General features: G+C 44.7%; 1 pseudogene; it reads right to left on the bottom strand.

The window, feature by feature from the left end:
* LOC115459586 overlaps window positions 1-25,566 on the bottom strand; it is a 35,357-nt pseudogene extending 9,791 nt beyond the window's left edge.
* Window positions 25,567-27,074: the final 1,508 nt, after the last annotated feature.

Here is a 27,074-nt window from a genome sequence, read left to right as displayed (position 1 = left end):
AAAAAAAAATCAGGCAGCATTGAAAATATGGTATGTGTTAAAATAGTAATGCATTAATATTTTTGTTACATTTGTACCCTGCATTTTCCCACTCATGGCAGGCTCAATGCAGCTTACACGGGGCAATGGAGGGTTAAGTGACTTGCCCAGAGTTACAAGGAGCTGCCTTTGCCGGGAATCGAAACTCAGTTCCTCAGGACCAAAGTCCACCACCCTAACCACTAGGCCACTCCTCCACTGTTGCTACTATTTGAGATTCTACATGGAATGTTGCTATTCCACTAGCAACATTCCATGTAGAAGTCGGCCCTTGCAGATCACCAATGTGGCCGCGCAGGCTTCTGCTTCTGTGAGTCTGACGTCCTGCGTCAGACTCACAGAAACAGAAGCCTGCGTAGCCTTCTACATGAAATGTTGCTAGTGAATAGCAACATTCCATGTAGAATCTCAATAGTAGCAACATGCCATAGTAGAATCTCAATAGTAGCAACATTCCATGTAGAAGTCAGCCCTTGCAGATACCATCACAATGTGGCTCGGCAAGCTTCTCCTTCTGTGAGTCTGACGTCCTGCACGTACGTGCAGGACGTCAGACTCACAGAAACAGAAGCCTGCGCAGCCTTCTACATGGAATGTTGCTAGTGGAATAGCAACATTCCATGTAGAATCTCCCAATAGTATCTATTTATTTTTGTTACATTTGTACCCTGCATTTTCCCACTCATGGCAGGCTCAATGCAGCTTACACGGGGCAATGGAGGGTTAAGTGACTTGCCCAGAGTTACAAGGAGCTGCCTTTGCCTGAAGTGGGAATTGAACTCAGTTCCTCAGAACCAAAGTCCACCACCTTAACCACTAGGCCACTCCTCGTTATTAACTTGTTAATTGCACACCCCTATGTTGCTAACTGACTAAAACTTACCAAATCCTGCAGGATGAGATTTTATTTTGTAAAAAAAAAAAAAAAAGCAATAAAGAGAGAGAGAAATGTTAGAGATTTTGAATTATAAAAATGTCCTTCAATGATCTTATAATTACATTCATACATAAGCATTGTCATACAGGGAAAGACTGAAGGTCCATCAAGCCCAGTATCCTCTTTCCAACAGTGGTGAATCCAGGTCACAAATACCTGGCAAAATCCCAAAAGAGTAAAATAGATTTTCTGCCACTTATTCCAGGAATAAGCTTACGACATAGCAAAAACATGACTTCCAGGGTGCAATGCAACAAAATAAAACAAGCTTTGCCTCATCACCAGTGGTGTGCTGGAGCCGGCTCGCAAGAGCCGCTTGTTAAATTTTGAGAGCTCTTGCGAGCCAGTTGTTCTTCGGGGTGAGAACAACGATCAGATCTCAGACAAGAGAAATAAGTACAATGATATAAAAATTATATTAGGGGTGGACAATGATTTTTTTAATTGTGATTAATCGTATGATGAAAATTTTAATCATGCAATTAAGTGTGCTTAATCACAGCATTTTGGGCATTAAAGAATAAAGAATAAAGTTTCACCCAGTTTCTCTAATGCCCCAATGCCCAGCCTTCACCAAGTTTCTCTTCCCCACCACCCGCATTTACCTGTACAGCTCGTGCTCAGCATTGCCCCAAACTCCTTGTCTTCCCCTGCACAGGGGTCAGGCTCTGAAGATACTTGAGTCATACAGTGCAGGAATTTGGGGAAGTATTGCGGTTTGAAGTCTCACAAGACCTTCCCCACCTTCCTGAACCATGCAGCTCAAGTATCTGTAGAGCCTGTCCATGCAGGGGGAGAGAAGGAGTTTGAGGCAGCTCCGAGGAGGAGAAAAAATCCTGAGCCCTGCTGTAGAGGTAAGCGTGGGGGATGGGTGGATCAGAGTAAAAAAAAAAAAAACAGGCAGAATTAAAAAACATGGTATGTGTTAAAACATTAATGCTTTAAGGGAGCCTTTTACCAAGATGCAACCCAAGGAGGCCTGTGCTGCCTTCGCTGTGTGTTTTTTGCCACACGGCCATCTGGGGAGCAGCCCTTACTGCCACCCACTGAGATGCGACACTGCCCGATTACCGCCTGATACACCCTTAGTAAAAGGGGCCCAAATAGTGTTATTAACACATTAATTGCCCACCTCTAAAATACATATGTTACTAAATGAACAAACTTACCAAATACTGCATGATGTGATATGTAAAAAAACAAGAGAGAGAGAGAGAAATGTTAGAGATTTTAAATTATCAAAATGTCCCTCAATGATCTTATAAATACATTCATACATAAGAGTATAACACATTTTCTGCTGCGTATCCCTGTACAAGTCGTTGGTGAGGCCCCACCTGGAGTATTGTGTTCAGTTTTGGAGGCCGTATCTTGCTAAGGATGTAAAAAGAATTGAAGCGGTGCAAAGAAAAGCTACAAGAATGGTAAGGGATTTGCGTTACAAGACGTATGAGGAGAGACTTGCTGAACTTAACATGTATACTCTGGAGGAAAGGAGAAAGAGGGGTGATATGATACACACGTTCAAATATTTGAAAGTTATTAATCTGCAAACGAACCTTTTCCGGAGACGGGAAGACGGTAGAATGAGAGGACATGAAATGAGATTGAAGGGGGGCAGAATAAGGAAAAATGACAGGAAGTATTTTTTCACGGAGAGAGTGGTGGATGCTTGGAATGCCCTCCTGCAGGAGGTGGTGGAGATGAAAACGGTAACAGAATTCAAAAATGCGTGGGATAAACATAAAAGAATCCTGTTCAGAAGGAATGGATCCTCAGAAGCTTAGCCGAGATTGGGTGGCAGAGCCGGTGGGGGGAGGCGGGGCTGGTGGTTGGGAGGTGGGTCTTGTTCTGGCCAGACTTCTACGGTCTGTGCCCTGAAAATGGCAAACAAATCAAGATCAGGTAGTTCACATGAAGTAGCACATATGAGTTTAAATTGTGGGGCAGACTAGATGGACCATGCAGGGTCTTTTTCTGCCGTCATCTACTATGTTACTATCCGGCTTATAATTGAAAAAGAAAGACGCCTATATTGCGACCCAAATCGGGAGATAGACGTTTATCTCACAAAAACGAATAAAGCGGTATAATCGAAAGCCGAATTTGGACGTTTTCAACTGCACTCCGTCGCAGATGCGGACAAAGTTGATGGGGGCGTGTCGAAGGCGTGGTGAAGCCGGAACTGGGGCGTGGTTATCGGGCGATCAGAGATGGGCGGCCTTTCGCCGATAATGGAAGAAAAATATGCGTTTTTAGCGAGAATTTAGGGCACTTTTCCTGGACCCTGTTTTTCCACGAATAAGGCCACAAAATGTGCCCTAAATGACCAGATGGCCACTGGAGGGAATCGGGGATGACCTCCCCTGACTCCCCCAGTGGTCACAAACCCCCTCCCACCACAAAATATGCCGTTTCACAAATTTTTATGTTCACCCTCAAATGTCATACCCACCTCCCTGGCAGCAGTATGCAGGTCACTGGAGCAGTTATTAGGGGGTGCAGTGGACTTCAGGCAGGTGGACCCAGGCCCATCCCCCCCCACCTGTTACACTTGTGCTGGTAAATGGGAGCCCTCCAAACCGACCCCCAAACCCACTGTACCCACATGTAGGTGCCCCCCTTCACCCCTTAGGGCTATAGTACTGGTGTAGACTTGTGGGCAGTGGGTTTTGAGGGGGATTTGGGGGGCTCAACACCCAAGAGAAGGGTGCTATGCACCTGGGAGCTCTTTTACCTTTTTTTTTGTTTTTGTAAAAGTGCCCCCTAGGGTGCCCGGTTGGTGTCCTGGCATGTGAGGGGGACCAGTGCACTACGAATCCTGGCCCCTCCCACGAACAAATGCCTTGGATTTATTCGTTTTTGAGCTGGGCGCTTTCATTTTCCATTATCACTGAAAAACAAAACGCCCAGCTCACAAATTGTCGAATAAAACATGGACGTCCATTTTTTTCGAAAATACGGTTCGGTCCGCCCCTTCACGAACCCGTTCTCGGAGGATAACGCCCATGGAGATAGACGTTTTTGTTCTATTACGCCCCTCCACAAAAACAACAATCATATTCCCACCCCAAACCATTCCCTTTTTCACTCCCCCCCCCCCCCCCCCTTAAGCAACCATAATAATGAGAAACAAAATGCATAATTAGTGTGATATTAACTGGATAGTATGCTAGCTGTGTTTTTTATATGGCCGGCCACCTCTAGATTACAAGACGGGTGCTCTAACCACTTGGCCACAGCTCCACTTACTTGGATGCCCCTCCCTTTTGATTATGCCCCTTCAGGTCTCTCTCAGCCAATCACAGCGCAGAAAATCGGCTTTCGATTATACCGATTTCGCCGGGATTTAGGAGATGGGCGACCATCTCCCGATTTGTGTCGGAAGATAGCCGCTCTTCTCGTTCGAAAATAAGGTGTACTGTGTCCTACTGTGGGGTGAACAGTTATTTCTGCACATTTTTACTGGAATCATCTAGAGCATTTTTTAAAGAGGAAAAAACAAATTAAAAATAGACCAATTCCTCACCTCCAAATTTTGTAATCCATTTCTTCAGCTGTTGAGGGTAGCTCAGTTGGAAACCCATTTTCAGATCAGTAGAAACAACCTCCGGTTCCAGAAACTTCATTTTCTCACACCTGTGGGTTAGAGAGTCACTGGGATTATTCTGGGAGATGGTCACACCCAGGAATGAAATATACCACCAACAATCAGTTTTCTGTGATTATGGGACTCATTTTTTAAAAAGGAAAGCATTTAAAAAGTGGCACAAAATGCCCAAATCGCTAGTTTTGAAACCCATTTTTAAAAATTTTTGCTATGCAAGGGAGTGTGTAAGGGGTGGGATTTTGGGCATTCCTAACACTCGGATGTTTTTCTGCCACAATGGAACGGAAACAAAAATATCCAGGGCTACAATTTAGATGTTTTGTTTTTATCACAACTAAGTCACAACAAGGTGCCTTAAATGACCAATCGACTACAAGAGGGATTAAGGCGTGACCCCCCCCCCCTTACTCCCCTAGTGGTCACTGACCCCTCCCACCCTCCAAAGATGTGAAAGAAATATTACATACCAGTTTCTATGAGAGCCTCAGATGTTATGGTCCAGGGCTATTGTAGTTGTGTACAGTAGTATTTTGGTGGGTTTTGGAGGACTCACCATACAAGATAACGGGGCAGCGGGTGAGATGCGTACCTGGGACCTTTTAGGTGAAGTCCACTGCAGTGCCCCCTAGGGTGCCCCACTGCTCTGCTGGGATGTCTGTGTGGCCAGTCTACTAAGAATACTGGCCCACATACGTCCTAATGGCTTGATTTTGTGCGTTTTTTCACTTAGATGTTTTAGGTTTATAGAATCTAGATCTAAATGTCATCTGCCAGTTGGTGGATTCTGTCTCCCAGTCATGTAAAGTCCTCTTGCAATTTTTCACAATCCTCTTGTATTTTTTTTTTCCCGTTCATTTTTATTAAAACAGAATTAGAACGTGCCCACCCACCCACCCCCCCCCAACTCAACCTATCACCCCCTACCCTCCCCCCTCATAAGTTCAGGATACGGCTTCGAGCAGTAGGGGTAAGCGTGTCCCAAAAGGGTGCCCAAGTGGCACAAAAATGTCCCCTTTGTTGGACGCCAAGTCTTTTATTTTCCGTTTCTCCAATGAGCACATTTGAATCATTGCTATAAGCACTGTGCCAGGGAGGGGCTTTCTGCATTTCTCCACAGTTGTAGTATTGCTCTCTTACCCATCAGCACAGTGCGCTTTAAAAAGCTTTCATTTTCGCTGGCATACACCCTGCACTGGCAAAAGACTCAAATAATTGTCCTGGAGCTATCTTCCATCTTGTGCGCCAACAGTTAGATACCTGCAGTCCCACGTCCCTCCAGAATTGTTGCACCCCGGGACACGTCCAAAACATGTGCCCCAGGTGTGCTCCGGAAGCCCCACACTTTGGACAGGAATCCACGTCTGCTATGGTTGCTCTCCAGGCCCTATACGGTGAGATATACAGCCTCAGTAAAAATTTTAGCTGCAATTCTTGCCAGGCTACGTTCTCTGTAAACTTAGTCACCGATACCAACTGTCTGTGTAAGTGCTCCTCCTGGAGATTAAGTCCCAGTTCAGCATTCCATTGTTCAATTATTTTGGAAAAGTCAAAGTTCTGTAACGAGTCTCTTATAAAAGAGTGAAAGTATCTCAATGGTACTCTTTGTTGGGCCTCCAGACCCAACAGTTCAGTAAGTTGATCGTAAGAGAAAGAAACATGTGATGTGTCTTAGTGACAAAATAGGTGTGTTGGATATGCTCCATTCCGGCATGTCTGTTTCTGCCGTTGGCCACACATTAAAATTTAATGAGTCAGCTGATCCATCCAGCAAAAAAAGGAAGAGATTCAGTGGTCTGTTTGAGAAGCAGAACCAGAAAGTTCCAAAACTACATCTGTGCTTCGTGTGCTTCATGGTGGATACTTGGAATGCCCTCCCGCGGGAGGTGGTGGAGATGAAAACGGTAACAGAATTCAAACATGCGTGGGATAAACATAAAGGAATCCTGTTCAGAAGGAATGGATCCTCAGGAGCTTAATTGAGATTGGGTGGCAGAGCCGATGGTGGGAGGTGGGGCTGGTGGTTGGGAGGCGGGGATAGTGCTGGGCAGAATTATACGGTCTGTGTAGTGCTGGTGGTGGGAGGCGGGGATAGAGCTGGGCAGACTTATACGGTCTGTGCCAGAGCTGGTGGTGGGAGGTGGGACTGGTGGTTGGGAGACGGGGATAGTGCTGGGCAGACTCTATCGGTCTGTGCCAGAGCTGGTGGTGGGAGGCGGGGCTAGTGGTTGGGAGCGGGGATAGTGCTGGCCAGACTTATATGGTCTGTGCCCTGAAGAGGACAGGTACAAATAAAAAGTAGCACATATGAATTTATCTTATTGGGCAGACTGGATGGACCGTGCAGGTCTTTTTCTGCCATCATCTACTATGTTACTATGTTATCCCCTATCTCCGCGGTCAAAGATTGTTTGGGCAGAGAGGCCACGTAATGTCTCAGCTGGTAATATGCGAAATCATCCAATTGGTCAATATGAAATTCTGTAAATCCTCTTGTATTTTAAGAACTTTGAATAACTTTGTCCTCAGCAAATTTAATCACCCCACTCATTATTCCCATTTCTAAATCATTTGTGATTAGGTTAAAAAGTAGAGGTCACAGCACCGACCCTGAGGAACCCCATTATTTATTCCATTGAGAATATTGACCATTTAACCCTACTCTGTTTTTTTTATCTTTTAACCAGTGTAGATTAGGAATTGGTTATTGGACAGAAACAGAGGGTAGGGATAAATGGTCTTTTCTCTCAATAGAGGAGGGTGAACAGTGGAGTAGTCGCTGGGGATCTGTACTGGGACCGGGTACTATTTAACATATTATAAATGATATGGAAATCGGAATGACAAGTGAGGTGATCAAATTTGCAGATGATACAAAACTATTCAAGGTTGTAAAACACGTGTGGACTGTGAAAATATTTTAGAAAGATCTTAGGAAATTGGAAGACTGGGCGTCCAAATAGCAGATAAAATTTAATTTGAATGAATGCACATTAGAAAGAATAATCCGAATTATAGTCACCTGAGGCTAGGATCCACCTGGGAGTCAGCGCTCCAGAAAAAGTTCTGGGTGTCATTGTAGATAATACGCTGAAATCTTCTGCTCAGTGTGCGGTGGCAGCCAAAAAAAGCAAACAGGATGCTAAGAATTATTAGGAAAGGGATGGTGAATAAGAAGGAAAATACGATAATGCTTTTCTATCACTCCATGGTGAGAATTTCATTCAGTTCTGGTCACTGTATTATTTTATTACATTGGTACCCTGCACTTTCCCACTCATGGCAGGCTCAATGCGGCTTACATGGGGCAATGGAGGGTTAAGTGACTTGCCCAGAGTCACAAGGAGCTGCCTGTGCCTGAAGTGGGAATCAAAACTCAGTTCCACAGTTCCCCAGGACCAAAGTCCACCACCCTAACCACTAGGCCACTCCTCCACTGTATCTCAAAAAAGGTATAGAAGGGCATTTTCTAAATGATGTCAAAGTCTGAATAGGAAAAAGGCCATTTTCAAAAAAGAAAAATGTCTATCTTTTTTTTTTTTTTTTTTAAATACCGTTTTGAACAAGGTTTTGTGATTTGAACATTTTGTTTTTTGGTCCATTCTCGAAAAAAAAAAAAAAGAAACGTCCAAGAGCAAAACACACAAATCAAGGCATTGGGATGTAGGAGGAGCCGATACTTTTAATAGACTGGTCCCCATGACATCCCAAGGAAAGCAGTAGGTCACCTAGGGGGCACTGCAGTGGACTTCATTAAAATGCTTCCTTACCTTGTCTGCTGAGCCTCCAAAACCCACTACCCCCAACTGTACACCACTACCACAGCCCCTTACGGGTGAAGGGAGGCACCCTATATGTGGGTTTTCTGGTGAAGATTTTTTGGAGGGCTTACAGTATCCTCCACAAGTTGTACCAGGTAGGGGAGGTAGGAGCCTGGGTCCACTAGTCGGCAGTGCACTGCACCCACACTAGACTACTCCAGGGACCCTGCATGCTGTTCTAATGGACCCTGAGTATAACATCTGAGGCTGGACTAGAGGCTGGCAAATAGTGCATTCAAGTGTGGAGGAGATATAAAGATAACATCATCGGCTTAATTTTCTGACAGAAAAGGATACATTCAATTATTTAAGGAGATGTTGCCTCAAGAAGCCCCCCGGCTCGATTATATACGAGCTCATGAGGGCTGGACCGCTTCATCATTGGCAACACTCCCCACATTCTTAGAGCAGCCTGTCCCAAACATATGTGCTAATACTCTTTTTTTCTTTTTGTATACATTTTTTCTTTTTTCTCCGTGTTGAAAGAATGTAAGGTGCTGAGGATACAAGCTGATTGGTTGAGCCAATCATTTTCGTCTGACGTAAGAGAACCTTTAATTCGAGGAGCCATCTTTATTCTAAGCTGGTCCGTTTGAAATGTTTGATCCTCAAGCTGAGGTGTTTTTGTAAAGTATATCTTAAGAGAAACAAGTTATGTAGAGTGTATGAAGGTATTCAATATCATAATATATACATTTTTCTGTTTTAGTTAGACGCAGACCACTTTGACCCTGAAGCAGGCGACGAAACGGTGGCCATTGTTGGTCTTGGTTCGCGTTCAGCATGTTACTAACTAAAGAAGGACTGGAGCCTTGCAAAAGCTAAGTAGCTGTTACGTTTAACTTTACGATTGCCCCTCATATGTTAGAAAAAAGAAAAAAATGTATACAAAAAGAAAAAAAGAGTATTAGCACATATGTTTGGGACAGGCTGCTCTAAGAATGTGGGGGTGTTGCCAATGATGAAGCGGTCCAGCCCTCATGAGCTCGTAATATAATCGAGCCGGGGCTTCTTGAGGCAACATCTCCTTAAATTAATTGAATGTATCATTTTCTGTCAGAAAATTAAGCCGATGATGTTATCTTTATACCTCCTCCACACTTGAATGCACTATTTGTTAATAGAACCAGAAGGAGATTACCTTTATATTTATTTATTATAATTTGTCGATTATATCTAGAGGCTGGCAAGTCATGTTTTTCATCACATTTTGTGGGGGTGGGAGGGGGTTAGTGAGCACTAGGGGAATAAGGGGAGGTCATCCCTGATTCCCTCCAGTGGTCATCTGGGTATTTAGGGCACCTTTTTGTGCCTTATTCGTTATGAAAACAGGTCTAGCTCAAAAACGTCTAAATTTTAGTCCAGGAAGATTTTGTTTTGTTCCGTTATGGCTGAAAAACATCTAAGTCTTAGGAACACACAAGTCCCAGCCTGAACACGCCCCTGACACATCCCTTGAGATTTGGACACACTTCTGACGGACTTCATAGAAAACGTCTAAAAATAGGTTTTGAAAATACTGATTTGGGTGTTTTTGTGAGAAAAAGAGCCAAATGCTACTTTATGCCACTTTTTAGATGTTTTTCTGTTTTGAAAATGAGCCCAATAGCGGAATTAGAAAAGGTTCAAAGAAGAGCGACCAAAATGATAAAGGGGATGGAACTCTCTCGTATGAGGAAAGGCTAAAGAGGTTGGGGCTCTTCAGCTTGGAAAAGAGACGGCTGAGGGGAGATATGATTCAGGGGTAGAATGAGTAGAAGTAAATCAGTTTTTACTCATTCCAAAATTACAAAGACTAAGGGACACTGAGGAAGTTACATGGAAATACTTTTAAGACAAATAGCAAGAAATATTTTACTCAACAAATAGTTATGCTCTGAAACTCTTTACCAGAGGATGTCATAACAGTGGTTAGGGTATCTGTGTTTAAAAAGGTTTGGACAAATTCCTGGAGGAAAAGTCCTAGAGACTGCTATTGAAGAGAGACAAGGGAAGCAACTACTGCCCTGGGATTTGTAGCATGGAGTGTTGCCACGATTTGGGTTTTCTGCCAGGTACGTGTGACCTGGATTGGCCACTGTTGGAAGCAGGATACTGGGCTAGATGGACCATTGGTCTGACCCAGTATGGTTACTCTTATGTTCTTATAATCCACAATACGACACTGTATCCCATCCTATGACTTTTGAGTTTCCTCAGGAAAATTCATGGGGAACTTTATCAAATGTCTTCTGAAAATCAGATAAACAGTATCAACTGGCTCACCATTATCCACATGTTTATTCACCCTTCAAAGAAATATAAACATATTTTATAGAATTACTTTGTTATGGACAGCGTCAGAGCAGAGACCATCCCCAGCAACTCCTTCTGCACTCAATCCCACCTCCTTCTCTCCCATTCTTAATTCCACATGCACTACTAATCATTTCTATAGCACTACTAGACATATGCAGCACTGTACACATTATATACAGGTACTTTCTCTGTCCCTAGGGGGCTCACAATCAGTTTTTTTGTTCCTAGGGCAATGGAGGGTTAAGTGATTTGCCCAAGGTCACAAAGAGCTGCTGTGGGACTTGAACCCAGGTTGCCAGGATCAAAGCCCACTGCACTAACCATTAGGCTACTCCTCTCCCTTTCTCCAATCAATTAATTCCCTTCTTTCTTACTCAAAATCCATCCAGCCGCATAGAAAATGACAGAAAACTAACTTGTACCTGCTCAGAGCATCCTTCACGTCCTAAAGGGAAATGAAACAGAGAATATTTCTAGTTAGATTTCACAGTTTACGAGAACACATTATACATTAGGATACTCTACTCAAAGCTCTGCTCAATCAAAAAACAGCTACAAAATTTTGATGCCATTTCTATGATCAGCATCCAAAAATCTATAAGAAACACCCAAACTCATTATGGAAACAAGTGTATCAGCCTATTTCAAAACTACCATTTATCTCCTAAGTTGTAGAGAAACTGATACTTGGGCAACTTTTCAAGTCCTTCATGCCCATCAATCAGACTTTTGGATGGGGCACAGTACTGAAACCTCCTTAGTGGCTCTGATCCGTGATCTGCATGTAGAGGCTCTCAAGTGCCTGGTTTGGGCAGAGGTGGAGTTGTGATGTCTGGGTGAAAAGGTATCAAAAGTGGGGTAAGTGACTTATTTCTAGCAGAGGGATATCAACTGTATAATCTTGCAAAATTTCAGCCTCAGGTATGGACTAACTACATCTTTAAAAAATATGAAATGTTTACCCACAGTTTTTAGGCTGTAGAACATGAAAAACATCAACGTTGTGAAAAAGTTGTATAGTCCCTCTCTACTGACCCTACAGTATACAAAACTTCCAAAAATGAAAGTTGCCCAATTTACCCCTCTGATTTGGTAAGTGCAGCTGCTGGCTGAAAAATCAGCCATTATGTAAGATATTTCGATCTGCTACTTGAATTCCCTGATTCCTCCTGGAAGATCTGTAACTTCCTTAGAAATATATTTGCTAATCTACCTTCAGTAACTCGTTGGTCGGCTGTTGACTCTTCTCCTCTATCTCGGTGATCAGCTGCATGAGGGAGGAACTTTGCTCTTCTAGCTGGGTCTCATTTTCCATGATTCTCTGGAGAATCTTCTTCTCTTCCTTTTCCAGTCTCGAGAGAAGGATCTGTCCTTATTCAGAAACTGTTGTAACTCTTCAAACTCAGACTCCACTTTCTGTCGTTTGATCTGTGTCTCACTCTGGATTAAACACGGAAAGATAATTCTCAGTAACAGTACAGTGATTCTGGATTGAGGTCTTTCCATGAACAAGAAATTCTGTTGTTGTCAGCAGGACAAGTACAAGTGTACTGAGCACCCTAGATTAATCAAGACGTACCTTCTCACACCCAAACCCATATTCCACACTTGCAGTGGCTCCATTACCTCCTCTCAGTGGTGGCTCTGGTACAGCACTTCCTCCTTTAACAGTCGTGACTCCAGCACAGCCTTCCTCCTCTCACCACCCACTCTTTTCCCAACCTTCCTCTCCTACCATACTCAGAAGCTTATCCCCCTTTCACAATCTCCTCCATCCCCTGCTCAGCAACTCCCTCTGCCTCTCTGCACTGTACCCATTCCAGTACCCATAGGAGCCAACTCTGTTAGTGCTGTGGGTGCTTGAGCACCCCCAATTTTGAGAAAATTCCTTGTATGTGTCCAGGGAGGGGTTATTTCCACTGGGTTTAGCACCCCCAATAATTTTGTAAAGTTGGGTCCTGTACCACTGTTGTCCCCATATTGTCTCTAAGTGAGCAGAAGAGGGGTCTCCCTCCTCTCCTGCTCTTACCCCTTACCACAAGCAGCCTCCACTTCATTCTTCCCAAGCATCTACCCCCTGCATCTCCCCATTCTCTCCCTTCCTCAGTATTCATTAGCATCTTGTTCTCCTCTCTCTTCTTCTGGTATCTAGCCCAAGCTTTTGTACATTTTGTTGAGTAGTGGTTCTCCACGGTTGTGGATAAGGGGGAGGAGGGAGGGGATGAAGGGGTGTTGATTCTTTAAGAATTAGTTTTCTGGCTACTGCTGTTAAATTTGGCTATATTTTCAATAAAGCTTTGAAAAATTCAAGAAAACAAACAAGCAAAAAAACCCAAAAACAACAACAACAAAGTAAGTGGTCACAGACCAGCAGATCCTGTGATTTAAATGTAGTTATAGTGCTGTCTCTAAAAAGAAGGTGGAATGGTAGGAAGCTAGGGTTAGGGTACCCTCACTTCACCCACTGGCTGTGCAGAACCTCCAGCTGAAAGAGCTTGAAAATCTCGTTTTCCTGAGGACCACTGAGTTCACCTAACACCAGCTCTGCTGAGCTTTGTGACACCAGAGGATCCAGAATCCGCAACTATATCCTGGAGCTCTCAAAACCAATCAACAGTTACAGGTTATAAATGGTTAAATTAGATGAAAATGAGCTTCCACATCACAGGAGTTATTTCAGATTGAAATCTGTATCCTGGAACTCAGTTAAAAGGCATCAGGACACCCATCCCTGAATGAGCAGAAATGTACATGTAACAGTCAGTGAATGTCACCAGATCAGTCCTTACTATAATGTCACAGTTCACCGAGCGGATGACCTCAGCAACGATGTGATGAAAGCACTGAGGGGCAATTCTATGAACTGGCACCAAGAGAGAGGTACAACTATGGGGTGCACTTAATGTCATTTATTTAACGATTTCAGGACATGCCTAAGCCTTATAGAATAAGAGCAGAAAACTAATAAGATGTTATCAGCCAAATCTGTTACGTCTGTGGCCGTGACAACCCTCAGACTTACCCTGTTTCTGGGAGTCGGTGGCTGTGCTGGCTTCTGCTTGTCTCTGTGTCTGTCTCTGTCTTAGTTTCTCTCTGGCTCTGTGTGCTGATTGCCCTACTGAACCTCACCTGTGTGGGCTATGCCTTTTCCAAGATGGCTGCCGCCGACTCCTGTATGCCAGGATCCAAGATGGCTCCCGCTGGGCTGACTTCTCTGTGTGTCAAGCCTCTGTTTGGATGCAAGGTGATTGCTGCAGCTATGCCTCTGGTGTGGAAGGGCTTTATTAATCACTTAGAGACTACAGCCCTGGCCTTTGCATTGTTCATCTAGGGCCCTGGTGTGATAGAGTGCTCTGTACACTGTTTCAGTGTTTGCTCTGTGTGAGTTTCTATGTTTAGACTTACCAGCTTAGGCACCGTGTGGCTTGTTAGCCTGTGTATAGCTTTGCTAGTGCTCTGTGTTTGTTTAGACTAGCCAGCTTAGGCTCCGTGTGGCTTGTTAGCCTGTGTATAGCTTTGCTAGTGCTCTGTGTTTGTTTAGACTAGCCAGCTTAGGCACCGTGTGGCTTGTTAGCCTGTGTATAGCTTTGCTAGTGCTCTGTGTTTGTTTCCAGTGCATGACTTGTTAGCTTGGGCACAGCTTTGTTGTTAGCTGGTGTATAGCTTTGCTAGTGCTCTGTGTTTGTTTCCAGTGCATGACTTGTTAGCTTGGGCACAGCTTTGTTGTTAGCTGGTGTATAGCTTTCAAGTCTCCTGAGTGTGCTCTGTGTATGTTTCTTGTGTATGACTGGTTTGCCTGGGTATAGCGTTTCTATTAGCCTAGGTACAGTTTACTAGTCATTGTGTTTAAACCTGCCGACTGCCAGAACCCGGACAGTCCCTGCCTGTCGGCCTTGCCTGCGCCTAGGTGCCAGGGGCACTCCTGGATCTTCATTCCTGCTGTTCCTGCTTGCAAGTTCCAGTTCCGGGTTTTCCTGTAAGTCCTACCGGCTGCCAGAACCTGAGGGCTCAACCCTCGGGGAAAGGTGGTCAAGCGTAGGTGAAGCCTAGGTCCAGTGTGTTCCAGTCCAGCGGGTTTCACTCCTGTATGTTCCAGTCCTGTGGGGCCCTCCAGTGTGTTCCAGTCCAGCAGGCTCCACTCCAGTGCGCACCCGTCCGGTGCGTTCCAGTTCCGTGTATTCCGGTGTAGAACTCCAGTCCGGGGTTCCGGTCCAGTTTTGTCTCATCTCTACCTTGGAGGTGATCTTGCCTTCCACTGCCGCTCCACGGTAGTGGCCCATGGGCTCACGAACCCAGTGCTCCCGGGGAAGAAGCCTGACAGTATGCCAAGGTCCTCGAGCACGCGACAAAATCCCTCTAATTTTATCATATTCCTATGGGTGTCTTAGTTTTTTCATTATTCTTTGCTTGAACTTTCACTTAAATTGTTTTGAAATCAGTCTGGTATAAACAAGATACTTTACAAGTTTTTTTCTTTTACATTTTCTTCCACCAACAGATCTCATTACACTCAGGGTGTTTCCCAATTAAATATTAATGTATGTTAGGTTCTCAGATTTAAGTAAATTCTCTTTATGTCAAACTCTAGTGTCTGTATATTTTTCTCAATCATTTATCTCTTTTTATCTTTCAGTGTCTTCAAGGAAAATCCTTCTTGCATGGGTCAGTATTGAAAGATACCCCTCCTCTTCTTCAGGTAAGTATGAAAGGGTCTTCTTCTGTTATTCTCCCCCTACTAGCCTATCTACAACAAATAAAAAATCCAATCTTTCTATTATTTGTATGTTCTATTGTGCATCTTTTTTCTTCAATAATCTGTTATCTAACTCCTTTTATTTAAAAATATAAACAATAATTCCTAACTTTCCCACCGAAGAAATGAATCTTAATATTTTCAAGTTATCACTCAACCTTTTTAATCTCTCTGTTCAGTCTTTTTTTTTTAATTCTTGTCTCAGAAGATGCGATGATTAAATTGTTCAGGAATTAATTAAGATGCTGAATATTAACTATATAATTCCTTCTTGTCCTGCCTTATTTTTTCTTTGATATCTCAGCTGGTAAATTGCTGTCTAACAGGCATTTTCCAGCTTTTCATGCCTTCACAGAGATCTGAATGTATTTCCAGTGAAACATACTTCATTATGACTCAGGGTCCTGTTTACTAAAGTGCGTTTGTGTTTTTAGCGCGCCTACACTTAAAGCATGTGCTAACCATGTAGGCGCCTATAGGGATATTGCAGGCACGTACATGGTTAATGCACCTACATGGTTAATGCACGTACATGGTTAACTTGCATTAAAAATATTAACGCGCCTATAACACTGCTTAGTAAACAGGGCTCCCAGTGTTTATTTTGGTACATTTGTATTCCACATTTTTTCACATATTTGTAGACTCAATGTGGCTTACATAGTTCCGGAGGTGCGATTGCAAACTCCGGTGTAAACAAATACAAAGTGATGTAATGGTAAAGTTCATGTGGTACAGCCACATTAGGGAATAGTGCGACTGAAGAGTTGAGTTGTGTACATACTGTTATTAGTTGTGTTGTGTTGCAGTGAGGTGGCATTTATGTTGGATTTTATTTATTTATTTATTGCATTTGTATCCCACATTATCCCAACTTTTTGCGGGCTCAATGTGGCTTACAATTCATCGTGGATATGGGAAGTAGAAGGGAACATACATTTGTTATTACAGAGAGTTTTGGGTTAAGTGATTAAAGTATTAAAGCAAAAGATAGTATAAAACTTTTCTGGATAAGTCAAAGATTATACAGTTACATGTGTTGATCTTTGTTGTATATCTTGTCGAAGAGAGAGGTTTTCAATAGCTTGCGGAAATTTGTCAGTTCATAGATCATTGGGGTATGTCTTTTTGAAGAGGTTTGTTTTCAGTTTTTTCCTGAAGTTTAGGAGGTCATTCGTCTCTTTCAAGGCTTTTGGTAGTGCATTCCACAGTTGGGTGCTTATATAAGAAAAGCTGGACGCATAGGTAGATTTGTATTTCAGTCCTTTGAAGCTAGGGTGGTGGAGACTTAGGTATGATCGTGTTGATTTGGATGTATTTCTAGTTGGCAGGTCGATCAGGTCAGCCATGTATCCCGGGGCTGCGCCGTGGATAATTTTGTGGACCATAGTGCAGATTTTGAAGGTGATACGTTCTTTGATTGGGAGCCAGTGTAGTTTGTTGCGAAGGGGTTTTGCATTGTCGTATCGCGTTTTCCCAAAGATAAGTCTCGCTGCCGTGTTTTGAGCAGTCTGGAGTTTCTTTAGGATTTGTTCTTTGCATCCTGCGTAAATTCCGTTGCAGTAGTCTGCATGGCTTAGTACCATTGATTGTATCAGGTTGGAAGACTATTTACATTTTGAGTGTTTATTTGAGTTGATATTCTTGAGACCCTAGCAGGCTTATTTTCGAAAGAGAAGGACGTCCATCTTTCGACACAAATTGCAAGATGGGCATCCTTCTCACAGGGTCGCCCAAATCGGGTGTATTGATGTTCTAATGCTCACTGCAATGTTTAAGATGCTGCCTTTTCCCAGGTACACCCTTGTTGTGTGACTCGTGGATTATTAAAAATAATTCTTTCATATAGAGGAGGGGGGGTGTTAAAAAATGATAGGCCCCGGGTGTCAAATACGCTACGTACGCCACTGGTCCCACCCCCCTGTGGTCGACCGTCCGCCACCGGGCCGGGCCCCCTGCATTGAAATCACAGTGCCTCTCACCTCCGTGTGAAAGCGCTGCAGGCAGCAGATCATCTCCCTTCGGGCCTCCTTCCCTCCCTGTGTCCCGCCCTCGTCTGACGTAACTTCCGTGTAGGGGGTCGGGTTGAGGAGGAGTGGCAATGACTTCGGGGGAGGGGGGGAGCTTGTCCCGGGCCCGGCCCAGTCTCTCGGCGGCCCTGACTCCCACTTCTGACCTCCCCACTGAGTCCTGGTTCTGTTCCACACCAAGCTCCACTTTCTTTATGGGCCCTGCGTGGACCTGTGATCCTGAACATCATGCACACATTTCTGGGTTTGTCAGAGCTCCTGTTTTATTTATTTATTTATTGCATTTGTATCCCACATTTTCCCACCTCTTTGCGGGTTCAGTGTGGCTTACAATAAGATATGAAGAGTGGAAATACAATTGTACAGCTTGGTTATGGGTTACATTGTACAGGTTATGCGAGACCATCGAAGTATCGTTAGGAATATTACAATGGGACATCAACATTGAAACATTGGAAGGAGACAATGGGAAGCTTAAAGGGCAGTATTAAGACACACAGACATATGGTGTACATATTTCTGTGAGTACATGTATGGGTGATGTGGAATTAAGGGGGGTGAGGGTCAGAAGTGGTTGTGTGATGCATTGATGAATAGTGAGTGTGGACTCTATGTGTTTTGGCTCTTTCCGTAGATTGTTTCAAACAGGTGGGTCTTCAATGATTTGCGGAAGGAAGCTTGTTTGTGAGTCATTCTTAGGTTGCGCGGCAGTGTATTCCAAAGCTGTGTGCTCATGTGAGAAAAGGTTGACGCGTGTAGCGTCTTGTATTTCACGCCCTTGCAATTAGGGAATTTGGGCCCACTGGTGCTCAAGTTGGTTTCCCAGACTCACTCCAACATGGCCAGTCAGCTGCCACACTTTTGAGCCCAGCACGGCCCCAGATCGAGCCAATGTTTTCCCCAGTGGGCCTAGAACTTACTTCTTACTCTGCTTCCCCACACCAGAGACCCTTTCAAGCATGCACAGATTCCCAGGACCATGCTACTTCTCCAATTCCTGCCCCCTAACAGGCCCTGGTGCACTCAGCCCTGCAGCCATCCTTCCTGGCACCACAACAGCCCCAAAGACCCCCACTCTACACTGCTGGACTGGATCAAGCTTGAGCCCGATGCTCCTTTCCCATTTTGCAGCCCACACCACACTAACTCTCTGCAAGAAATACAATGTTAACCTTTTCCTTTGTTCCACTTACAGATTCAGAATCCGCCTGTTCTCAGCCAATAAGGAACCAAGAAATAGTTTCCATGCAGTAACAAGGCAGATTGATTCCATTATCAATTTAGTATTATTTATTATTATTCAATTGCCCTCCCCTTGTCCCTTCCTTCCTTCTCACCCATCACTTCCCTCACCCGTAACTGTCTTGTCTGTCTGTATTATTTAGATTGTAAGCTCTTTTGGGCAGGGACTGTCTCTTTGTGTCAGGTGTTCAGCGCTGCGTGCGTCTAGTAGCGCTATACAAATGCTAATAATAATAATAATGATGATGATATTATTCTCTTATTCAGGTGATTCAGGGGATTGATATAGTGAGAGGAACAAAAACCCTGCAGAAACTGGCTCAGAAGGAGACACAGACACCCACCTTCAGCTCTTCAGCTTTCTTCTCTTCAGTAGATTTAAACTTCAGAAGATCTTCCAGATTCTTTCTCAGAGGCTCCAGGTGCATTTTAAGTTTTTCCTGTGAACATTAAACATCATTGATTAGCATGTGATTATTTTTATAGCCACAATTTCAGACTTGACTGTAAATGTGAGATGTTCCTTCCAATTTAGATCGTTTCTTTGAAATAACAGAATTCTGATGGATCAATATTCAAAGTGATATAACCAGGATAGGCTCCTGCCTGGTTAAATCATACTGAACTGGCCATGAGCCAATATTAAACAGCACTTAACCCAACAGTGCCACTGAATATTGGCAAAAGTTCTGTCCAGGCAGAGGAGGGGAAACGGGGGCAGAGTCAGGGTGGAGCTGAGAGATAAGCGGGCACCAGTGATATTCAGTTCCAGTGCCCCATATCTAACCACATAAACTGAACCATGACCAAGGTGTCCTAATCAGGGATTGAGAGGCAGATGCATCAAGCAAATGTTAAAAAATCTAAATCGTTAAAGTCCCTAACGATTTTTAAAAAACAAAGAATGCACCCAAAAAACAAGTCACACATGCTCGGATCAGTATTGAAAAGTACAATGTATCAAAGAATCGTAATCCACGTCGGTAATCGGCCCCTAAAGCATGTGCAGAGCAGCCAAGCGTTATGTTAGCTGCTCTGCGCATGCCACAAACAGTCAAAACACAAGCACGTGGCTCCCAAATCAAAACAAAAATAAAAAGGGTCGGGAGGGGGCAAAGGCGCTCGTCAGGAGTGTCCTGTATGGCCGTCCTTGCCCCCCCCCCCGAGTCGCCATTCCCCCCCCCCCCGCTTCCCTCTGCATTATAAATTAAAAAGCAAAACATACCTTTAGCAGCCCCAGCCCCCCTCCCTTCCTCACTACTCTGTCTCCCCTCAGCTCCGCCTCCTGACATCCTCCGCCCTGTGCCCCGCCCCCTCTTGGGGTCGTCGTCGCCGCCATTCCCCCCCATCCACTGGGCCCCTTCCCTCTTACCGGGCCCGTGCAGCCCCTCTCTCCTCTGTCCGAAGGCGCTGCACGGGCAAGTACAAAAACTGATGCCTGTCTTCGCCCAGCTTCGGTCGCGCGTCTGTCTCCTCCTGGGCCTGCCCCCGTCTTTAAGATAACTGAATTCTGATGGGTCAATATTCAAAGTGATATAACCAGGCAGGATAGGCTTCTGCCTGGTTAAATCGTGCTAAACTGGCCATGAGCCAATATTAAACAGCACTTAACCCAACAGTGCCACTGAATATTGGCAAAAGTTCTGTCCAAGCAGTGGAGGGGTGAAACGGAGGCAGAGTCAGGGTGGAACTGAGCGATATGCAGGCACCAGTAATATTCAGTTCCAGTGCCCCATATCTAACCAGGTAAACTGAACCATGAACAAGGTGTCCTAACCAGGGCTTTAGACTATCTCAGGAGTGGATAGGTGAGAGCATAATTAGGCAGGACTAGGTGGGAAACGAGATTAAGAAAAGAGTTCTTTGTATTCAGAAAGGCCAAACTGAAGAAATGTGTTTTTAGAAGACTTGTAAAAGTTAGGTAATCAGCTGTAAACTTGATTGATTTAGGAAGAGAATTTTGGTGCCTTGATAGGAGAAATTAGCAGAGTGAATTGTTTTTATATCACATTCCTACAGATAGGGAAATGTAAGACAAGATGAAACAGCATTACGAGGGGGTAATTCAATAAGATTATTCATTATTCATCTGTTTAGGTTCTTGGGTACAGCATGGAGTATTGGCAATACCTGTATTCCTTCGGGGAGCCACAACTCACAGGCTGAATATTGACCCCTGAATGTATATGGAAGATGCCTGAATAGACAGCAGCCAGGGTTCAAGTTTTGATGATTGATCTTACTACTCATATGCTTCAAAATGCTGCTAATTCAACTCCATAAAAAACACACACCTTCATCTCTCAGCTTCCCAGGACACACTGTGATACTAAAGATACTGACACACTCCTGGATTCCTGCACAGCCTCCACTATGGAGGAAAGGGAAATGGGACTTGATAGACCACTTTTCTATGGTTTTTGCAACTACATTCAAAGCAGTTCACATAGTATATTCACTCAGGTACTTATTTGTAGGTTAAGTGACTTGCCTAGAGTCACAAGGAGCTGAGACCCATTTAATCCCTACCCCTTTCAGTGTGAACAGAGGCACCAGTTGACTCAGGTAAAGCATTAACGTCCCTTCGGAGGGATTATAATACCAAAACACTGTAAAAAAAAGCAAGTGATGTGTTAAAAATGTAGCGAGAGTGTTAACCCTCTATCAGAGAAAACATAATATCCATAGGGTTGTCAACCAGCCAATGCTAGTGTTGATTTTCTGCCAAATTCCGTCATCCACCTTCTTCAGCCACTGCTGATGCTGCCAAAGGTCTGCAGTCATAGAAGCATTTACTTCCACCATGACTTGTTGCATCTTCCATTCCCTACACCTATGGGAGGGTGGGAAGAGAGGATGAGGGGCTGGAGCACAGAAGAAGTGGTAACATAGTAAATGACGGCAGATAAAGACCTGTACTGTCCAACATCGATCAATAATTGTAACTGGAGTGGAGGAGTGGCCTAGTGGTTAGGGTGGTGGACTTTGGTCCTGAGGAACTGAGTTCGGTTCCTGGCACAGGCAGCTCCTTGTGACTCTGGGCAAGTCACTTAACCCTCCATTGCCCCATGTAAGCTGCATTGAGCCTGCCATGAGTGGGAAAGCAGGGTACAAATGTAACAAAAATAAATAAATAAACTGCAACACATCACCACTCTATTTTATATTCTAACTGGTTTCCTTCTATGCCTATTATCCTATTCTCCATGTAACTCCAACTATAACTTTTTACTCTGGAATGGTGAATGCCATAACGGAACATTGTAAGCCACACTGAGCCTGCAAAAAGGTAGGAAAATGTGGGATACAAATGCAACAAATAATAAATAATCCAGTCTGCCCAACAAGATAAACTCATTTTACATGGTATGTGATACTGAGTTTGATTTCTCCTTGCCTTTCTCAGGGCACAGACCGTAAAAGTCTACCCAGCATTTGTCTTGTACTAAGTTCTGAAGCTAACCTCAAAGCCCCTTAAAATTTACACTCCAGCTCATCCCTATCTATTCAGTCACCATCAGGGCCTAGACCGTAGAAGTCTGCCCAGCTCCCGTTTTGTTTCCCAATTACCGGCGTCGCCACCCAAACTCCGCTAAGATTCCAGGAAACCATTCCTTCTAAACAGGATTCCTTTGTGTTTACCCCACGCAGGTTTGAATTCCATTACCGAAGCGGCAGCGGCGGCAAGGGGAGCAGGAGCAACGCGATGGCGCCCCGGTGTAAGGCGCCAAAGGATACAGAACAGGTCAGCAGCCGAAGACTGAGCCTGCAGCCCTCCTCCGATTCCTACCTCCATCCACTGGCACAGCCCCCAGGGTTGCGGAGTCTCTGCACCCCGGGCAAATGCTTCGGAGCACCAGACTGTCCTGATAACACCGCAAATAGAGCGATCAGGGCGGCTGTGGCGGTGTAAGGTGCTGGAACAACACACCGAAAGCAACCCGGAGACAGGCTCCGAGGACCTCAGAGCAGACCCACACCAGTAATCGAGACTACTACCTCTCCTCTAACTCCTACTTCCAATCACAAACACAGCCCCGGGCAGCGCTTTAAACATCAGGTTACTTACGTCAGACGAGGGGGCCCAGGAGGGACGTCCGAAGACTCGGTGAAGAGGCGATCAGCTGTTCTTCTTGCCCGCAGCACCTTCACACAGAGGTGAGAGGCGCTGCGCGGGCCCGTAAGACGGAGGGGGGGCCTGGTGGATGGGGGGCGCCAGCAACGACCTCAGGGGGGCGGCGGGGGTCGGGCACGGGGGCAGAAGATGGTAGGAGGCGGAGCTGGGGAGGAAGAGAGGAAGAGAAGGGGGCCGGGGCAGCTTAAAGTTGGATTTTTTATAGTGCAGGATTTTTATTAATGCAGGAGGAAGCGGGGAGCAGTGGCGACCTAAGAGGGGGGCAAGGCCATCCATAAAGGACGCTCCTGACGAGCGCCTTTGCTCCCTCCCGATCGTTAGCTTTCCCGTAGTTTTCCATCGTTAGGGCAAGCGGAAAACTTTAGTGTATCTCATTTCAATAGGGTTTCTACACAATTTGCTCATCTGCATTCCGTTTTCGTTTGCTGCTACCGTCGTCGTCGGAAATTGGGCTTTAATGCATGCCAGGGTAGGTTAGTGCATCTTGCCCTGAATGATTACTGTGGGGCAGAGGACCCTTTCAGGGTGCCTGAAGGAGCCTTCTGCACTGCATATGATTAGGCCGGGGATGTTGGGTTTGTGAGGAGAGAGGACTTGTGTGGATTGGCCAAACTGAAAAGATAAATTGATCTTATGGCTTTGAGTGAATCAGTCTGACATTGAGTGGTCTGCACACAAGTGAGCATTTAGCTAGAGAAGCAATACTGCTGACCTGATTGCACATGACTCTGTGAAAACTCCAGTGAAGTCTAAAACCAATATTCAAGCACCAGAATCCCTGCCTAACACATTCCAAAGAGCAATTAAGCTAAATACCCTAGCATTGTCTCCCAACCTCTCCCTGTGCGCCAACTGGCCAGCAAGCAAAGACAGTCAGCCACACAGTGACATCCCCCTCCCCCCCCAACAATTACCTGAAAGCGCCTTGCAGTCCCCCCCCCACTGCCTCCAGACAAACCCTAGAAGCGGGATTCTCTGGGCTAAGAAGGTGTGAAGCATTAACTGCTGGCCTGGGAGATAGATCAAAGAAAGACCCTGACTCAGAGCTACTGTCCTGCTCTTTAACTTATCACTGAAAGCAGACCCAATGCCATAACAGGGCTCTGTAAGCCACATTCAGCCTGCAAATAGGTGGGAAAATGTGGGATACAAATTCATTAAATAAGATTAGACCTGGGGCAATGGAGGGTTAAGTGACTTGCTCAGAGTCACAGAGCTGCAGTGGGAATCAAACCCAGAAGCAAAGTCTGCTGCACTAACCACTCGGCAACTCCTCCACTATGGGGATATCTGTGACTGTGACCCCAGGACATACTGTGATAATGCTTTGATGTACTTCCTACCCACCCCCCTCCTCCCACCCTGTCAGACTGTCATAGTAATGCTTGAATGTTTTCACTTATATACACTGTCAGCTAGCACATTTGCTTATTTCCGATCTGAGGAAGAAGGGCAACCTTCGAAAGCTAATCAAGAAATGTATTAAGTTATGTCCAATAAAAAAGGTATCATCTTATTTTCTTTTCCATGTTTTATTTTGTTTGATTTCTACTGATAACCTTAAGCGAGGACTAACACGGCTACCACACCTCTCTACATGTAGAACCCCAAAGAATAGCAAGATTCTGGAACCCTAAAGAGTAACAAGATTCCAGGCAGAATCTCAAAGAGTAGCAACGTTCCACGCAGAACCCCAAAGAACAGCAAGATTCCGGAATGCTAAAGAGTGACAAGATTCCACGCAGAATCTGAAAGTAGCAACATTCCATGTAGAACCCGATCTGAAGAAGGGCAACCTTCGAAAGCTAATCAAGAAATGTATTAAGTTATGTCCAATAAAAAAGGTATCATCTTATTTTCTTTTCCATGTTTTATTTGTTTGATTTCTATTGATAACCTTAAGAGTGGACTAACACGGCTACCACACTCCTCTACTTTGTGATAATAAAGAAACTGACACACACCTTGTATTCCTGCACAGCCTCCAAAAGAAAATGGGACTTGATAAAGCACTTTTCTATGGTTTTTGCAACTACATTCAAAGCAGTTTACATAGTATATACAGATACTTATTTGTACCTGGGGCAATAGAGGGTTAAGTGACTTGTCCAGGGTCACAGAGCTGCAGTGGGAATTGAACCCAGTTCACCAGAACCAAAGTCTGCTGCACTACCCACTAGGCTACTCCTCCACTAGGGATCAGAGTGTGATATCAGTGACCCCAGGACACACTGTTATACTAAAGCTACTGACACTCACCTTGTATTCCTGCACAGCCTCCTTTATGGGGCTCACGGTGTGAGATCTGTGATCTCTGGACTCTCTACAAATCAGGCAGATAATTTTCTGATCCTCTTCACAAAACAGCTTCAGTTTCTCTTCATGTTCCTCACACAGATTCTCCTCTTTGGGTCTCACTGAACACTGACTGAGCTTTTTCATCATTTCTGTCATATTTGCCAGGTGCCTGTTAGGTCTGAGGTTTCTCTGCTGAGATGTTTCCCTGCACTGAGGACAGGGGAAGTTTGTCTCTCCCCTCCCAGCTCTGAGTGATACAGGAGCGGCAGAAGTTGTGTCCACAGTCTATGGTCACTGGATCTGTGAAATAATCCAGACAGATAGAACAAGAAGCTTCATCTCGCAGACTCTCAGCAGGGTTTGCAGCAGCCATGATTCTTACAGGAAATGAGAGTAAAGAATTCAGTTTCTGTTTCACATCTTCAAAATAAAGGAGTGTCTGTGTGGAACAGGATCTTTGTCAGGGACTTTGTGTAATTTGAAGACACCAGGGCTGTCTGCCCTCCTTCCTGTCTCCTAGTTCCTCCCTTTTTTTCCCCAGTTACAGAGACCCAGGGGGTCTGGGACTCATGAGGCTAAAGGTAACAAAGGGATACAGCGGGATTCATTTTTTTCTTTGCCCAGTCCTTTACATGTGGACATTTGACATATTATCCTCCAAAATAAATGTTTTATAGAAGAAGACAGCTGATGTACTTAACACTGAGGATTATTGTCCGGGATCCTCCTATTTCCTTATGATTATGTCACAGGGGCATAACTTAGCGGCTCTGGCGTTCTTCTCAAGCTTAAAATAAGGTTTAATGACAGAAGGACCGCTACTACTACTTAACATTTCTAGAGCGCTACTAGGGTTACGCAGTGCTTTTCTATCTACACTTCTTCCCTGGTTCATTAATCTCATCCCATGGCTTTTCCTACCATCTCTATGCTGATGACTCCCAAATCTACCTTTCTACCCCTGATATCTCACCTTGCATCCAAACCAAAGTTTCAGCGTGCTTGTCTGACATTACTGTCTGGATGTCTCAACGCCACCTGAAATTAAATATGACCAAAACCGAGCTTCTCATTTTCCCCCCCAAACCCCCTCCCCGCTCCCCCGTTTTCTATTTCTGTTGATGGCTCTCTCATTCTCCCTGTCTCCTCAGCTCGAAACCTTGGGGTCATCTTTGACTCTTCTCTCTCCTTCTCTGCTCATATCCAGCAGACGCCAAGACCTGTCGTTTCTTTCTTTACAACATCCGTAAAATCCACCCCTTTCTTTCCGAGCACTCTACCAAAACCCTCATCCATACCCTTGTCACCTCTCGTTCAGACTACTGCAATCTGCTTCTTGCTGGCCTCCCACTTAGTCACCTCTCCCCTCTCCAGTCGGTTCAAAACTCTGCTGCCCGTCTCATCTTCCGCCAGGGTCGCTTTACTCATACTACCCCTCTCCTCAAGACCCTTCACTGGCTCCCTATCTGTTTTCGCATCCTGTTCAAACTTCTTCTACTAACCTATAAATGTACTCACTCTGCTGCTCCCCAGTATCTCTCCACACTCGTCCTTCCCTACACCCCTTCCCGTGCACTCCGCTCATGGATAAATCCTTCTTATCTGTTCCCTTCTCCACTACTGCCAACTCCAGACTTCGCGCCTTCTGTCTCGCTGCACCCTACGCCTGGAATAAACTTCCTGAGCCCCTACGTCTTGCCCATCCTTGGCCACCTTTAAATCTAGACTGAAAGCCCACCTCTTTAACATTGCTTTTGACTCGTAACCACTTGTAACCACTCGCCTCCACCTACCCTCCTCTCTTCCTTCCCGTTCACATTAATTGATTTGATTTGCTTACTTTATTTATTTTTTGTCTATTAGATTGTAAGCTCTTTGAGCAGGGACTGTCTTTCTTCTATGTTTGTGCAGCGC

Source organism: Microcaecilia unicolor, unplaced genomic scaffold (assembly GCF_901765095.1).
Source record: "Microcaecilia unicolor unplaced genomic scaffold, aMicUni1.1, whole genome shotgun sequence".
Taxonomy (NCBI): Eukaryota; Metazoa; Chordata; class Amphibia; order Gymnophiona; family Siphonopidae; genus Microcaecilia; species Microcaecilia unicolor.
The sequence above is the reverse complement of the archived record's forward strand: the minus strand, read 5'-3'. Positions and strand labels throughout refer to the sequence as shown.